Source organism: Mirounga angustirostris, unplaced genomic scaffold, assembly GCF_029215605.1.
Source record: "Mirounga angustirostris isolate CCGP_5_RB_7025 unplaced genomic scaffold, mMirAng1.0.hap1 SCAF_9, whole genome shotgun sequence".
Taxonomy (NCBI): Eukaryota; Metazoa; Chordata; class Mammalia; order Carnivora; family Phocidae; genus Mirounga; species Mirounga angustirostris.
In genome coordinates this window covers 99,096,970-99,113,794 of record NW_026991717.1, presented here as the reverse complement: position 1 = coordinate 99,113,794, position 16,825 = coordinate 99,096,970, and the positions used below count along the sequence as shown (strand labels likewise).

Here is a 16,825-nt window from a genome sequence, read left to right as displayed (position 1 = left end):
ATAAGAAAATCACAAATAAAAAGATGTTAGATATGATAACACATACCAAACATGGAGAAGGGAGTTAGAAAGAAGGAAAAGAAAGAAAGAAAGAAAGAAAGAAAGAAAGAAAGAAAGAAAGAAAGAAAGAAAGAAAGAAAAAAAGTTTCTTTTCTGGTTTTTTTTTTAATGTGTTTGAACCTCAATGACCATCAAATTAATATATAATGCTATTTACTTAGGATGTAAAAATGAACCTCGTGGTAACCACAAGCCCAAAACCTATGATAGATACACTAAAAATAAAGAGAAAGAAAGCCAAAATTAACACCACAGTAACCCATCAATCACAGAGAGAGCAAGAGAAGAAGAAAGGCAAACAAAGAGGAACTATAAAAACAACCGGAAAAAAAAAAACAAAATGGTAATAAGAATATACCTATCAAATATTTTAAATGTAAAAGACCTGGGGCTCCAGGGTGGCTCAGTCGGTTAAGCATCTGACTCTTGATTTCAGCTCAGGTCACAATCTCAGGGTTGTAAGATCAGGCCCAGTGTCAGACTCCACTCCCAGTTCAGAGTCTGCTTGTCCCTCTCTCTCAGCTCCTCCCCTTGCATTCTCTCTCTCTTTCAAATAAATATTTAAAAAATGTAAATGGTCTAAGTGCTCTAATCAAAAGACATAGGGTGGCAGAATGAATTAAAAAAAAAAAGACCCGGGCGCCTGGGTGGCTCAGTTGGTTAAGCGACTGCCTTCAGCTCAGGTCATGATCCTGGAGTCCCAGGATCGAGTCCCACATCAGGCTCCCTGCTCAGCAGGGAGTCTGCTTCTCCCTCTGACCCTCCTCCCTCTCATGCTCTCTGTCTCTCATTCTCTCTCAAATAAATAAATAAAATCTTAAAAAAAAAAAAAAGACCCATCTATATGCTACCTACAAAAGATTCATCTCAGAACTAAAGACACATACAGACTGAAAGTGAAAGAATGGAAAAACATTTACCATGCAAATGGAGTGAACAAAAGGGTAGGGTAGCAGTAATTATAATAGACAAAATAGACTTTAAAACAAAGACTATAACAAGAGACAAAAAAAGGTAATTACAGGGGTGCCTGGGTGGCTCAGTCAGGTAAGTGTCTGCTTTGGCTTAGGTCATGATCCCAGAGTCCTGGGATCAAGCCCCATGTCAGGCTTTCTTCTCGGTGGGGGGCCTGCTTCTCCCTCTCCCTCTGCCCTCCACCACCCACCCAGTCATACTCACGCTCTCTGCCTCTCTCTCTCAAATAAATTTAAAAAAAAAATTTTTTTAAAAAGGGCATTACATAATGATAAAGGAATCAATCCAATAAAAGGATATAACAATTGTAAATATCTACACACCCAATACTGCAGCACCTAAATATAAAAAGCAAATATTAACAGACATAAAAAAGAGAAATTGATGGGAACACAATAATAGTAGGGGACTTTAACACTCCACTTACATCAATGGATGGATCATCCAAACAGAAAATCAGTAAGGAAACAGTGTCTTTGGATGACACATTGGACCAGATGAACATAACAGATATATACAGAATATTCAAACCAAAACCAAAAGAATACACGTTCTTTTGAAGTGTACATGGAACATTCTCCAGAATAGATCACATGTTAGGCCAAAAAACAAGACTCAATCAATTTTAAAAGATTGAAATCATACCACCCATCTTTCCAATCATAATAGTATGAAACTAGAAATCAATCACAAGAAAAAAAAACACAAACATGTGGAGACTAAACAATATGATGCTAAATAACCAATGGGTCAAAAGAAATTTTTTGAAGAAATCAAAAAATACATGGAGACAAATGACAATGAAAACACAAAGGTCCAAAATCTTTGGGATGCAGTGAAAGCTGTTCTAAGAGGGAAATATATAGTGATACAGGCCTACCTTAAGAAACAACAAAAAACTCAAATAAACAATCTATCCTCACACAGGAACTAGAGAAAGAACAAACAAAGCCTAAGGTGAGTAGAAGGAAGGAAATAATAAAGATCAGAGCAGAAATAAATGACATAGAGACTAAAAAAGGGGGAAAGAAAAAAAAAAATCAATAAAACCAAGAGGTGGTTCCTTGAAAAGATAAATAAAAGTAATCAACCCTTAGCCAGACTCATGAAGGAAAAAAGAGAAAGGATATAAATAAATGAGCAGTGAGAGGTGAAGTAACAACTGACCACAGAAATACAAAGGATTATTAAAAAAAATACTATGGGGGGGGTGGAGCAAGATGGCGGAGGAGTAGGAGACCTGGATTTCCTCTCCTCTCAGGAATTCAGCTGGATAGGGATCAAACCATTCTGAACACCTACAAACTCAACAGGAGATTGAAGAAAAGAAGAGCAACAACTCTCTCATCAGAAAAGCAACCACTTTCCGGAAGGTAGGACGTGCGGAGAAGGGAATCCGCGGCGATATTCGGGAGGATAGACGGCGGGGAGGGGCCTCCGTGGGCCGCTTCTGGCAAGTGATAGAGCCGCGGAGCACAAAGTCGGAACTTTTAAAAGTCTGCTCCGCCGAGGGACGTCACTCTGGTGGCTAAGCGGGGGGTGGAACCCTCCGGGACAGTGTGGTCTCAGGACCCTCGGGGTCACAGAAAGACCGGGGGTGCCTGAGTGTGGCAGAGCTCCCAGGTAACGGAGCAGGGAAGCCGGCTGCAGAGGCGGAGCCCGGGCGCGGGCTCTCAGCTCGGGGTGGCCATAAACCGTGATCCGCGGCACAGTCGGGCCCCTGCTCCTCCAGCAGGGACCCAACAAGCGGCAGATCCGGGGAGACTCACCTTCCTGCCCCGGGAGGAGCCGCGCGGGAGCGCACTGCGGGGATCTACTGGGTTTGAAGACTCCACACCCAGTCGGGTGCCAGAGATAGAGGCGCGCGGTCGCAGGCCGGGTGAGCACGGAGTGTGGCCGGAGACCAGGGAGACGGGAGTGACTGATGGCTTTTCTCTGGGGGCTCACTGGGGAGCGGGCCCGAGTTCTGGGCTCCTCCGGGGCGGAGATTGGGAGGCCGCCATTTTCACTCTCCGCCTCCAAAGCTGTACGGAAAGCTCGCAGGGAACAAAAGCCCCGGAGAGCAAACCCGAGCAGATGACTTAGCCGGGAGGGGGCAAGGGCGGGGCAATTCCGCCTCCGGCAGAGACATTTGGAAACCACGGCAACAGGCCCCTCCCCAGAAGATCAGCGAGAACAGCCGCCAAGACCAAGTTTACCGATCAATGAGAACGGCAGAACTCCAGCGCTAGGGGACTACTGCACATAGAATTCACGGCTTTTTTACCATGATTCTTTAGTCTTTTAAAGTTAATTTTTTTTAACTGTCTTTTTGTCTTTTTATTTCTTTTTGAATTTTTCTTTTTCCCTTTTTCAAACAACATCTTATCAATCCCTTTTTTTTAAAAAAAACATTTTTATTTTTCATTTTTAGAGTCATATTCTATCCCTTCATAGTAGTTACCCATATTTTTGGCTTATATATATAAGTTGTTCTCTCTTTAAAATTTTGAGATAGTTTCTTCTAACAGATTAAAATATACCCTAAATCTCTAGTATATGGTGTTTTCTATTCCCCTGCCTGATCACATCCTCTCCCTTTTTTTTTTCTTTTTCTTTTTTCTTTTTTTAAATCCTCTTCTTTCTTTTTTCAAACAACTTCTTATCAATTCCTTTTATAAAATTTTTTATAATTTCCATCTTTACAGTCATATTCCATCCCTTCATCATATCAACCCTTATTTTTGTACATATATAAGTTTTTCTTTCTTTAAAATTTTGGGAGGCACTTTCTTCTAAAAGACCAAAATACACCCCAAATCTAGTGTGTGGCACTGATCTATATACCATATAGATCATATTTGATCACATTCTAGTTTTTCTTTTGTTGTTGCTATTTTGTTTTGTTTGTTTTTGTTTTTATCTTTATCTTTTTCTTTTTTTTCTTTTTCTTTTTTCTCTCTTTCCCTTTCTTATCCCACTGCTTCAGGTCTTTTCTGATTTGTTTAGAGTATATTTTCTGGGGACGTGGTTACTCTGCTAGCATTTTGTTCTCTCAATCTATTCTCCTCTGCACAAAATGACAAGACGGAAAAAATCACCTCAACAAAAAGAACAAGAGGTAGTACCGACTGCCAGGGAGCTACTCAATACGGACATTAGTACAATGTCAGATCTAGAGTTCAGAATCATCACTTTAAAGATACTAGCTGGGCTTGAAAAAAATATGGAAGTTATTAGAGAAACCCTTTCTGGAGAAGTAAAAGAGCTAAAATCCAACCAAGTAGAAATCAAAAAGGCTATTAATGAGGTGCAATCAAAAATGGGGGCGCTAACTGCTAGAATAAATGAGGCAGAAGAGAGAATCAGTAATATAGAAGATGAAATGATGGAAAATAAAGAAGCTGAGAAAAAGAGAGATAAACAACTACTGGATCACGAGGGCAAAATTCGAGAGATAAGTGATACCATAAGACGAAACAACATTAGAATAACTGGGATCCCAGAAGAAGAAGAAAGAGAGAGAGGGCCAGAAGGTATAATGGAGCAAATTATAGCAGAGAACTTCCCTAATTTGGGGAAAGAAACAGGCATGAAAATCCAGGAAGCACAGAGAACCCCTCTCACAATCAATAAAAATAGGTCAACTCCCCGACATCTAATAGTAAAACTTACGAGTCTCATAGACAAAGAGAAAATCCTGAAAGCAGCTCGGGAGAAGAGATATGTAACCTACAAGGGTAGAAACATTAGATTGGCAACAGACCTATCCACAGAGACATGGCAGGCCAGAAAGGACTGGCAGGATATATTCAGAGCACTAAATGAGAAAAATAGGCAGCCAAGAATACTCTATCCAGCTAGGCTGTCATTGAAAATTGAAGGAGAGATAAAAAGCTTCCAGGACAAACAAAAACTAAAGGAATTTGCAAACACAAAACCAGCCCTACAGGAAATCTTGAAAGGGGTCCTCTAAGCAAAGAGAGACCCTAAAAGCAACATAGACCAGAAAGGAACACAGCCAATATACGGTAACAGTCACCTTACAGGCAATACAATGGCACTAAATTCCTATCTTTCAATAGTTACCCTGAATGTAAATGGGCTAAATGCCCCAATCAAAAGACACAGGCTAACAGACTGGATTAAAAAACAAGATCCATCGATATGCTGTCTGCAAGAGACTCATTTTAGAACCAAAGACACCCCCAGATTGAAAGTGAGGGGGTGGAAAACCATTTACCATGCTAATGGACACCAAAAGAAAGCTGGGGTGGCAATCCTTATATCAGACAAATTAGATTTTAAACCAAAGACTGTAATAAGAGATGAGGAAGGACACTATATCCTACTTAAAGGATCTATCCAACAAGAAGATCTAACAATTGTAAATATCTATGCCCCTAACATGGGAGCAGCCAATTATATAAGGCAATTAATAACAAAAGCAAAGAAACACATCGACAACAATACAATAATAGTGGGGGACTTTAACACCCCCCTCACTGAAATGGACAGATCGTCTAAGCAAAAGATCAACAAGGAAATAAAGACTTTAAATGACACACTGGACCAAATGGACTTCACAGACATATTCAGAACATTCCACCCCAAAGCAACGGAATACACATTCTTCTCTAGTGCCCATGGAACATTCTCCAGAATCGATCACATCCTAGGTCATAAATCAGGTCTCAACCGGTACCAAAAGATTGGGATCATTCCCTGCCTATTTTCAGACCACAATGCTTTGAAACTAGAACTCAATCACAAGAGGAAAGTCAGAAGGAACTCAAATACATGGAGGCTAAAGAGCATCCTACTGAAGAATGAATGGGTCAACCAGGAAATTAAAGAAGAATTAAAAAAAATACATGGAAACCAATGAAAATGAAAACACAACTGTTCAAAATCTTTGGGATGCAGCAAAGGCAGTCCTAAGAGGAAAGTATATAGCAATACAAGCCTTTCTCAAGAAACAAGAAAGGTCTCAAGTACACAACCTAACCCTACACCTAAAGGAGCTGGAGAAAGAACAGCAAATAAAGCCTAAACCCAGCAGGAGAAGAGAAATAATAAAGATCAGAGCAGAAATCAATGAAATAGAAACTAAAAGAACAGTAGAACAGATCAACGAAACTAGGAGCTGGTTCTTTGAAAGAATTAACAAGATTGATAAACCCCTGGCCAGACTTATCAAAAAGAGAAGAGAAATGACCCAAATCAACAAAATCATGAGTGAAAGAGGAGAGATCACAACCAACACCAAAGAAATACAAACAATTATAAGAACATATTATGAGCAACTCTATGCCAGCAAATTAGATAAACTGGAAGAGATGGATGCATTCCTAGAGATGTATCAACTACCAAAACTGAACCAGGATGAAATAGAAAACCTGAACAGACCTATAACCACTAAGGAAATTGAAGCAGTCATCAAAAATCTCCCAAAAAACAAAAGCCCAGGGCCAGATGGCTTCCCAGGGGAATTCTACCAAACATTTCAAGAAGAATTAATACCTATTCTTCTGAACTGTTCCAAAAAATAGAAACGGAAGGAAAACTTCCAAAATCATTTTATGAGGCCAGCATTACCTTGATCCCAAAACCAGACAAAGACCCCATCAAAAAGGAGAATTGCAGACCAATATCCCTGATGAACATGGATGCAAAAATTCTCACCAAAATACTAGCCAATAGGATCCAACAGTACATTAAAAGGATTATTCACCATGACCAAGTGGGATTTATCCCTGGGCTGCAAGGTTGGTTCAACATCCGCAAATCAATCAATGTGATACAATACATTAACAAAAGAAAGAACAAGAATCATATGATCCTCTCAATAGATGCAGAAAAAGCTTTTGACAAAGTACAGCACCCTTTCTTGATCAAAACTCTTCAGAGTATAGGGATAGAGGGTACATACCTCAATATCATAAAAGCCATCTATGAAAAACCTACAGCAAATATTATTCTCAATGGGGAAAAACTGAGAGCTTTCCCCCTAAGGCCAGGAACGCAGCAGGGATGTCCACTATCACCACTGCTATTCAACATAGTATTGGAAGTCCTAGCCACAGCAATCAGACAACAAAAAGAAATCAAAGGCATCCAAATCGGCAAAGAAGAAGTCAAACTCTCACTCTTTGCAGATGATATGATACTTTATGTGGAAAACCCAAAAGACTCCACCCCAAAACTGCTAGAACTCATACAGGAATTCAGTCAAGTGGCAGGATATAAAATCAATGCACAGAAGTCAGTGGCATTCCTATACACCAACAACAAGACAGAAGAAAGAGAAATTAAGGAGTCGATCCCATTTACAATTGCACCCAAAACCATAAGATACCTAGGAATAAATCTAACCAAAGAGACAAAGGATCTGTACTCAGAAAACTATAAAATACTCATGAAAGAAATTGAGGAAGACACAAAGAAATGGAAAAACGTCCCATGCTCATGGATTGGAAGAACAAATATTGTGAAGATGTCAATGCTACCTAGAGCAATCTACACATTCATTGCAATCCCCATCAAAATACCATCCACTTTTTTCAAAGAAATGGAACAAATAATCCTAAAATTTGTATGGAACCAGAAAAGATACCACATAGCCAGAGGAATATTGAAAAAGAAAAGCAAAGCCAGCGGCATCACAATTCCGGACTTCCAGCTCTATTACAAAGCTGTCATCATCAAGACAGCATGGTACTGGCACAAAAACAGACACATAGATCAATGGAACAGAATAGAGAGCCCAGAAATGGACCCTCAACTCTATGGTCAACTCATCTTTGACAAAGCAGGAAAGAATGTCCAATGGAACAAAGACAGTCTCTTCAACAAATGGTGTTGGGAAAATTGGATAGCCACATGCAGAAGAATGAAACTGGACCATTTCCTTACACCACACACAAAAATAGACTCCAAATGGTTGAAAGACCTCAATGTGAGACAGGAGTCCATCAAAATCCTAAAGGAGAACACAGGCAGCAACCTCTTTGACCTCAGCCGCAGCAACTTCTTCCTAGAAACATCGCCAAAGGCAAGGGAAGCAAGGGCAAAAATGAACTATTGCGACTTCATCAAGATAAAAAGCTTTTGCAAAGCAAAGGAAACAGTCAACAAAACCAAAAGACAACCGACAGAATGGGAGAAGATATTTGCAAATGACATATCAGATAAAGGGCTAGTATCCAAAATCTATAAAGAACTCATCAAACTCAACACCCAAAGAACAAAGAATCCAATCAAGAAATGGGCAGAAGACATGAACAGACATTTTTCCAAAGAAGACATCCAAATGGCCAACAGACACATGAAAAAGTGCTCAATATCGCTCGGCATCAGGGAAATCCAAATCAAAACCTCAATGAGATACCACCTCACACCAGTCAGAATGGCTAAAATTAACAAATCAGGAAACGACAGATGTTGGCAGGGATGCGGAGAAAGGGGAACCCTCCTACACTGTTGGTGGGAATGCAAGCTGGTGCAGCCACTCTGGAAAACTGTATGGAGGTTCCTCAAAAAGTTGAAAATAGAGCTACCATATGATCCAGCAATTGCACTACTAGGTATTTACCCCAAAGATACAAAAGTAGGGATCCGAAGGGCTACGTGCACCCCGATGTTTATAGCAGCAATGTCCACAATAGCCAAACTGTGGAAAGAGCCAAGATGTCCATCGACAGATGAATGGATAAAGAAGATGTGGTATATATATATATACAATGGAATATTATGCAGCCATCAAAAGGAATGAGATCTTGCCATTTGCAATGACGTGGATGGAACTGGAGGGTATTATGTTGAGTGAAATAAGTCAAAAAGAAAAAGACATGTATCATATGATCTCACTGATACGAGGAATTCTTAATCACAAGAAACAAACTGAGTGTTGTTGGAGTGGGGGGTGGGGTGGGAGGGATGGGGTGACTGGGTGATAGACACTGGGGAGGGTATGTGCTCTGGTAAGCGCTGTGAATTGTGCAAGACTGTTGAATCTCAGATCTGTACCTCTGAAACAAATAATGCAATATATGTTAAGAAAAAAAAAAGAAGAAGAAGAAGGTAGCGGGAGGGGAAGAATGAAGCGGGGGAAATCAGAGGGGTAGACGAACCATGAGAGACGATGGACTCTGAAAAACAAACAGGGTTCTAGAGGGGAGGGGGGTGGAAGGATGGGTTAGCCTGGTGGTGGGTATTGAGAAGGGCACATTCTGCATGGAGCACTGGGTGTTGTGCACAAACAATGAATCATGGAACACTTCATCTAAAACTAATGATGTAATGTATGGGGATTAACATAAGAATAAAAAAATTAAAAAAAATACTATGAAAAATTATATGCCAACAAATTGGACAAGCTAGAAGAAATTAATAAATTCCTAGAAACATACAGGTTTCCAAGACTGAACCAGAAAGAAATAAAAAAATCTGAAAAGACTGATTACAAGTAATGAAATAGAATTGTAATAAAAAAATTACCAAAAAAAAAAGTCCAGGACCAGATGGCTTCACAAGTAAATTCTACTGAACATTTAAAGAAGAGTTAATAACTCTTCTTTTTATTTTTTTTAAGATTTTATTTATTTATTTGACAGAAAGAGACACAGCAAGAGAGGGAACATAAGCAGGGGGAGTGGGAGAGGGAGAAGCAGGCCTCCCACTGAGCAGGGAGCCCAATGCGGGGCTTGATCCCAGGACCCCGGGATCATGACCTGAGCCGAAGGCAGATGCTTAACGACTGAGCCACCCAGGCACCCCAATAACTATTTTTTTTAAGCTATTTCAAAAAGTAGAAGAGGAAGGAAAGTGTCCAGATATATTCCACCAGGTCAGCATTATCTTGACACCAAAACTAGACAAAGACACTACAAAAAAAAGGAAACTGCAGGCCACTATCCTTAATGAACATAGATGTAAAAATTCTCAACAAAATATTAGCAAACCACATACAATACATTAAAAAGATCATTCACCATGATTAAGTGAGATTTATTCCAGGATGTAAGTATGATTCAATATTTGCAAGTCAATCAATGTAACACACTATATTAACAAAACAGAGGATAAAAATCATATGATTATCTCAATAGATGCAGAAAAAGCATTTGACAAAATTCAACATCCATTTATGAGAAAAACTCTCAACAAAATGGGTTTAGAGGGAACATACTTCAACATCCTAAAGGCATATATGAAAACTTAGAGCTAACATCATACTCAATAGTGAAAAACTGAAAACCTTTATTCTAGATAAGAAATAAGACAAGTATGTCCACTCTTGCCACTTTTATTCAACATAATACTGGAAGTCCTAGCCACAGCAATTAGACAAGAAAAAGGAAATAAGAGACATCCATACTGGTAAAGAAGAAGTTAAGCTGTCACTATTTGCAGACATGAAAATCCCAAAGACTCCACCAGAAAACTATTAGAACTGATCAACGAATCCAATAAAGTTTCAGGATTCAAAATCAATACCCAGAAATTGGTTACATTTCTATACACTAATAATGAAGTAGCAAAAAGAGAAATTAAGAAAATAACACCAATTTTACTAAAAAGAATAAAATACTGAGGAATCGATGAATGAGGGAAAAGATATGCATTGAAAACCATAAAACTCTAATGAAAGAAACTGCAGATGACATAAACAAATGGAAAGAGATTCCATGCTCATGGATTGGAAAATTTTATAGTTAAAATGTTCATATCACCCAAAGAAATCTATAGATTCAATGCAATTCCTATCAAAATACCAATAGTATTTTTCACAAAACTAGAACAAATAATACTAAAACTTGTATGGAACCACAAAAGACCCTGAATAGCCAAAGCAATCTTGAGAAAGATAAACAAAGCTGGAGGTATCACAATTCCAGATTTTAAGGTATACTACAAAGCTGTAGTAATCAAAATGGTATGGTGTTGGTATAAAAATAGACACATGGATTAATAGAACAGAATAGAGAGCCCAGAAATAAACCCAAGATTAATCAATGTCAATTAATCTATGACAAAAAGGCGAGAATATAATATGGAAAAATACAGTCTCTTCAATAAATGGTGCTGGGAAACTGAACAGCTATATGCTAAAGAATGAAACTGGACCACCTTGTAACACCATATGCAAGAATAAGCTCAAAAAGGATTAAAGACCTAACTAAGACCTGAAACTATAAAAATCCTAGAAGAGAACACAGGCAGTAATTTCTTTGACATCACCCATAGAAACATTTTTCTAGATATGTTTCCTGATGCAAGGGAAACAAAAGCAAAAGTAAACTTTTGGCACTACACCAAAATAAAAAGCTTTTGCACAGCAAAGGAAACCATCAGTAAGACAAAAAGGCAACTTAGTAAGTGGGAGAAGATATTTGCAAATATACCCAATAAGAGATTAATATCCAAAACATAAAAAGAACCTCTAGCAACCATCAGTTTGTTTCTGTATTTAGAGGTATGATTCTGTTTTTTGTTTCTTCCCCTTTTTTCTAGATTCCACTTATGAGTGAAATCATATGGTATTTGTCTTTCTCAGTCTGACTTATTTCACTTAGCGTAATACCATCTAGGTCCATCCATGTTGTCTCAAATGGCACAGAGATCATCCTTTTTATGGCTGTGTAATACTCCATAGTGTGTGTGTGTGTGTGTGTGTGTACACCACATCTTATCCATTCATCTATCAATGGACACTTAGTTTGCTTCCATATCTAGGCTATTGTAAATAATGCTTCAATAAACATAAGGGTGCAAATATCTTGCCAAATCGGTGTTTTTGTTTTCTTTGGGTAAATGTCCAATAGTGGGATTATTGAATCATATGGTATTTCTATTTTTTTAAAGATTTAATTTATTTGAGAGAGACAGAGAGAGAGTGTGTGTGTGTATGTGTGTGTGTGTGTGCACAAGTGGGGAGAGGGGCAGAGGGAGAAGCAGACTCCCTGCTGAGCAGGGAGCCCAATGTGGGGCTTGATCCCAGGACCCTGAGATCCTGACCTGAGCCAAAGGCAGACGCTTAACCAACTGAGCCACCAGGCGCCTCTGGTATTTCTACTTTTAATTTTTTGAGGAACTTCCATACTGTTTTCCACAGTGGCTGTACTAACTTCCATTCCTACCAACAGTGTATGAAGGCTCCTTTTTCTCCATATCCTTGCCAACACTTTTATTTCTATTCCAGCAGGTGTAAGGTCTGCATTTCCCTGATGATTAGCAATGTTGAACATCTTTTCATGTGTCTGTTGGCCAACTATGTTTTTTTTTTGAAAAATGTCTATTCAGGTCCTCTGCCCATTTTTTAATGAGATTGTTTGGGTTTTTTTGGTGTTGAGCTGTATAAATTCTTTATATATTTTGAAAATTAACCCCTTATTGTACTCCTGTGAGAGGATAAAACCCTAGGAGCAGCAGATGCAGATGGAGTTTATACCTACTCACAGGGTCTTCTCCATGAACTTCTACTAGCTACTGACAAGAAAGATGATTGGGGACAAGGCAGAAGACTGGTTAAAACTTCCTTCAGCAATGCATACATGAAGAGAAGTGGTCACCACTTCCTATTGAAAAGGTACAAAACCCTATCCAGTCCCTATTCCCATATTTAAGATACTGAGACAGTGGTGGAAAATCCTGTCATATACAGGACACTGGTGAAGACCCATTGCAGCTGAAGTAAAGGTAAAAGAAGAAACCCTCTACTTTTGAGAGTAGAGCAGCAAGCAGTCCTGGGCCCAGACCATTAAAGATGTCCTAGCATTGGGGGGAAGGGCAAGAAATTTTCTTCTACACAAAATCCACTAAGATAGAAGGCAGAATTTGACTGCCAAAGGAGAATGGACAGGGTCACTGAGAAATCTCCACCTCTAAAGACCTAGGTACACAAGACCTGTCTAAGACTGAAAGTGGACCAGAAAACAGAGAATTCCTACTAGAGCATTATGCAGCAAGTAATAAGCAACAGAAGCCTAACCCTAGGGGCAAGGCAAGAGCATGGAGATCATCTCCGTGGCACAGGCATACAGGGAAGGCTGAAAGCTAAGGGTAACTGAAATATTAAGAGAAATCCATCAATACCAAGCCTTCCCCCTGAGCACAAGGTAATGCTGAAAGAAGTTGACGTTTGTGGTGCATTAAAGGCACAACAAATCCTGATTATGTTGACTTAATCCACCATACAAACAGCCTAGAAAAAGTGTGCCTATTTCCTAGCCTAAATACTATTTACCCTAATCTTTACTATTTTACACAAGAAGTAAATCTTTCAACAAAAAGTTATGAAACACAAAAAAGCAAATAAAAGAAACTTCCATACTGTTTTCCACAGTGGCTGTGATTCTATTGATTACAGTGGGTGTAATCAATAGAATCAGACAGAGATGACACAGATGTTAGAACAGACAGGGCATTTAAAATAACTACGATTAATATCTTAGAGACTCTAGTGTAACATTTGGGGGGTTTCAGCAGAAAGATAGAAACTATAACAAATAAAAACTATTAGAATTAATTCTAAGATCCACAGAAACACAGGTGAAGAATGAGTTCAATGGGTTCATAAATAGACTCAAAATAGTTGAGGAAAGAATTCGTGAACTTGAAAATAGATCAGTAGAAATTAGCTAAACTAAAACATAAAAATGGATTTAAAAATATAAGAATGGGGGCGCCTGGGTGGCTCAGTCGTTAAGTGTCTGCCTTCGGCTCAGGTCATGATCCCAGGGTTCTGGGATCGAGTCCCACATCGGGCTCCCTGCTCGTCGGGAAGCCTGCTTCTCCCTCTCCCACTCCCCCTGCTTGTGTTCCTGCTCTTGCTATCTCTCTCTCTGTCAAATAAATAAATAAAATATTTAATATATATATATATAAGAATGGAGCAGTCTAGATATTTGAGACAATAATGAATGTTGTAACCTACAAGTATTGGAATCTTAGAAGGTGAAGAGGGAGAGAACATGACAGATGAAATCCTGGAAGAAATAATAATTTCTAAAACTAAAAAAAAAAAATGCATCAAACCATAGATGAAGATGATCAGAGAACTCCAAGTAGAACAAATACTAAGGAAAAAGAAAACTTCTGAAAAGCAAAAATAAAGAGAAAATCTTAAAGGCAACCAGAATAAAAAGACCTATTATATACAAAGACAAAAAGACAAATATTAGCATACTTCTAGTCAGAAACTGTGCAAGCCATAAGACAATAAAGGCACATTTTTACAGAAAGAAACTATCAACCAGAATTCCATACTCAGCAAAAACTATTTTTTCAAAAATGAAGCTGAAATAAAGACCTTTGAGTTAAATAATAGCAGGTCAAATTCATTACCAGCTGACCTGTGCTACAAGAAATGCTAAAGGAAATTCTTCACATAGAAGGAACATATCAGAAATTTGGATCTATAAAAAGAAATGAAGAATCCCAGAAATACTAAAATGAAGGTAAATATAAAAATTTTGTGTTATTTTCAATCATTTATAAGACTGTCTAAAGCAAAAATATAGAAATGTAATGTGGTTTATAACACGTACAAAGTACGGCAATAGCACGGAAGATGAGAGAAGGAAACTCTCCTGAATAAGACCTGCCAAGAATATAAGGTAAAGTTTGACTGCCAAGGAAAGAAAGACAAGGTCACTAAGAAAGCCCTACCTCTGAGACTTTCATTAGAGAAAAGGAAAAAGAGTCTTTTCAACAAATGATTCTGGAACAAGTAGATATCCATATAAAAAAAGAAAGAACTTAATCCATACTTCACACCATTTACACAAATTAACTCCAGATAGCTCATAAATCTAAATGCAAAACCTGAAACAATGAAATGTCTAATGGAAAAACATAAGACTTGTTACCTTGGATTCTTAAATATGACACAAGCCACAGACTGGGAGAAAGTGTTTGTGAAAGACATATCTGATAAAGAACTTATCTCTAGAATATATAAACAACTCTCAATGTTTAATAATAAAACAAACAATACAATATTTATTTATTTTTTTGTTTTTAAGATTTTATTTATTTATTTGACAGAGACAGAGACAGCGAGAGCAGGAACACAAGCAGGGGGAGTGGGAGAGGGAGAAGCAGGCTTCCCGCTGAGCCGGGAGCCGGATGTGGGACTCAATCCCAGGACCCTGGGATCATGACCTGAGCTGAAGGCAGACGCTCAACCATTTGAGCCACCCAGGCGCCCCACAATACAATATTTAAATGAGCAAAAGATTTGTGTAGACACTTCATCAAACAAGATACATAAAAGTCAAAGAAGCACATAAAAAGATGCTCAACATCATTTGTCATCAGGAAAATGTAAATTAAAACACAATGATGTTTTAACCTATTATAATGGCTAGAATTTTTTTTGTAATGACAACAGCAAGTATTGATGAGGATGTAGAGCCACTAGAACTCATACATTGCTGTACGAGAATGGTAAAGCCACTTTGGGAAGAAGTTTGAAAGTTTCTTATAAAGTTAAACATGCATTTACCACTTCTGGTAATTTAACTTTAATACCACTTCTGGGTATTTATCTAAGAGAAATAAAAATGTATGTTCACATAAAGGCATATATGTAAATGTTTATAGCAGCATTATTTATAACCATAAAAGAACTGTAAATAAATCTTCTTCAACTCATGAATGGATAAGCAATTTGTGGTACAAGCATGCAATAAAAAGGAACTACTGATATACACAATGACATAAATGAACCTCAAAATAATTATGCTGAGTGAAAGAAGCCCGACTTGAAAGGGTACATACTGTATGATTCTGTTCATATGACATTCTGGAAAATGGACAATTATAGGTCTAGAAAACAGGTCAGTAGTTTCTAGGAGCAGAGGCTAGACAGAGGGTTGAGGACAAACTCTAATATGGGAAACAATTCAGGTGATAAAAATGTTCTAATCTTGATTATGGTAGTGATTACATGTTTGTCAAAACTCACAGAACTATACACTAAAAAGGCAAGTTTTTCTGAATACACATTATAGCTCAATAAATCTGACTTTTAAAAATATGTTTTGCAGGGAGTAGATACAAATCTGTTTAGAGGTATTCAAAGGAGACGGGTTTGGGCTCTTGTCCATATCCTATCTTCGCAATTTTACTAGGACTGTGCTGGTGACAAATGAAACATGAATCAGAAACACCCTCAGGTATTTCCATGCAATTGTTCATTAAATACAGTACTCAAAGTGTCCTTACTCTGGGGGATAATTTTATGTAAATATTTTGCAATTTCCCGTTGGAGAACTTCTTGTGCTATCAAGAAGCCAGAGGGGACACCTGGGTGGCTCAGTGGTTAAGCAACTGCCTTTGGCTCAGGTCATGATCCCAGGGTCCTGGGATCAAGCGCCGCATCGGGCTCCCAACTCGGCGAGAAGCCTGCTTCTCCCTCTCCCACTACCCCTGCTTGTGTTCCCTCTCTCGCTGTCTCTCTCTCTGTCAAATAAATAAATAAAATCTTTAAAATAAAAGGAAAAAAAAAAGAAGCCAGAGGGCCAGAGAATATTCTCATATGGTTTGCATTCAGATTTCTCCCAGGATCTTTTTCTGATTCTGAAGCCAACCACTGCCATTCAAAATAGCCTTTTTGAATGTCTGAAAAGATTTGGTCTCAGGGTTTCATGGGTGCTAGGATCTTAGCAAGCACTGCCTTTCCGGCATAATGATCAGCCTAAGCATTTCTTTTAGCTTCCATGTTATCGCCTTTTACATGAGCTCCTACCTTTGTAGTAGCTATCTCTTTAGGAAGCATTGGAACACGTGAAAGTTCTTTAAGCTG

General features: G+C 38.5%; 1 long non-coding RNA gene across 2 annotated transcripts in view; it reads left to right on the top strand.

Annotated features, from left to right (window-relative positions):
* The window catches only part of LOC129046541 (uncharacterized), a 173,608-nt gene that overhangs the window by 115,990 nt on the left and 40,793 nt on the right, over positions 1–16,825 (top strand). The window contains exon 3 of one of the 2 annotated variants that reach the window (XR_010404762.1): positions 12,477–12,840. The exons of the other annotated variant lie outside the window; for it this stretch is intronic. This is a non-coding gene — a long non-coding RNA (uncharacterized LOC129046541). Of the gene's footprint in view, positions 1–12,476; positions 12,841–16,825 lie in introns of those variants that run through there. 2 annotated transcript variants of the gene reach the window in all.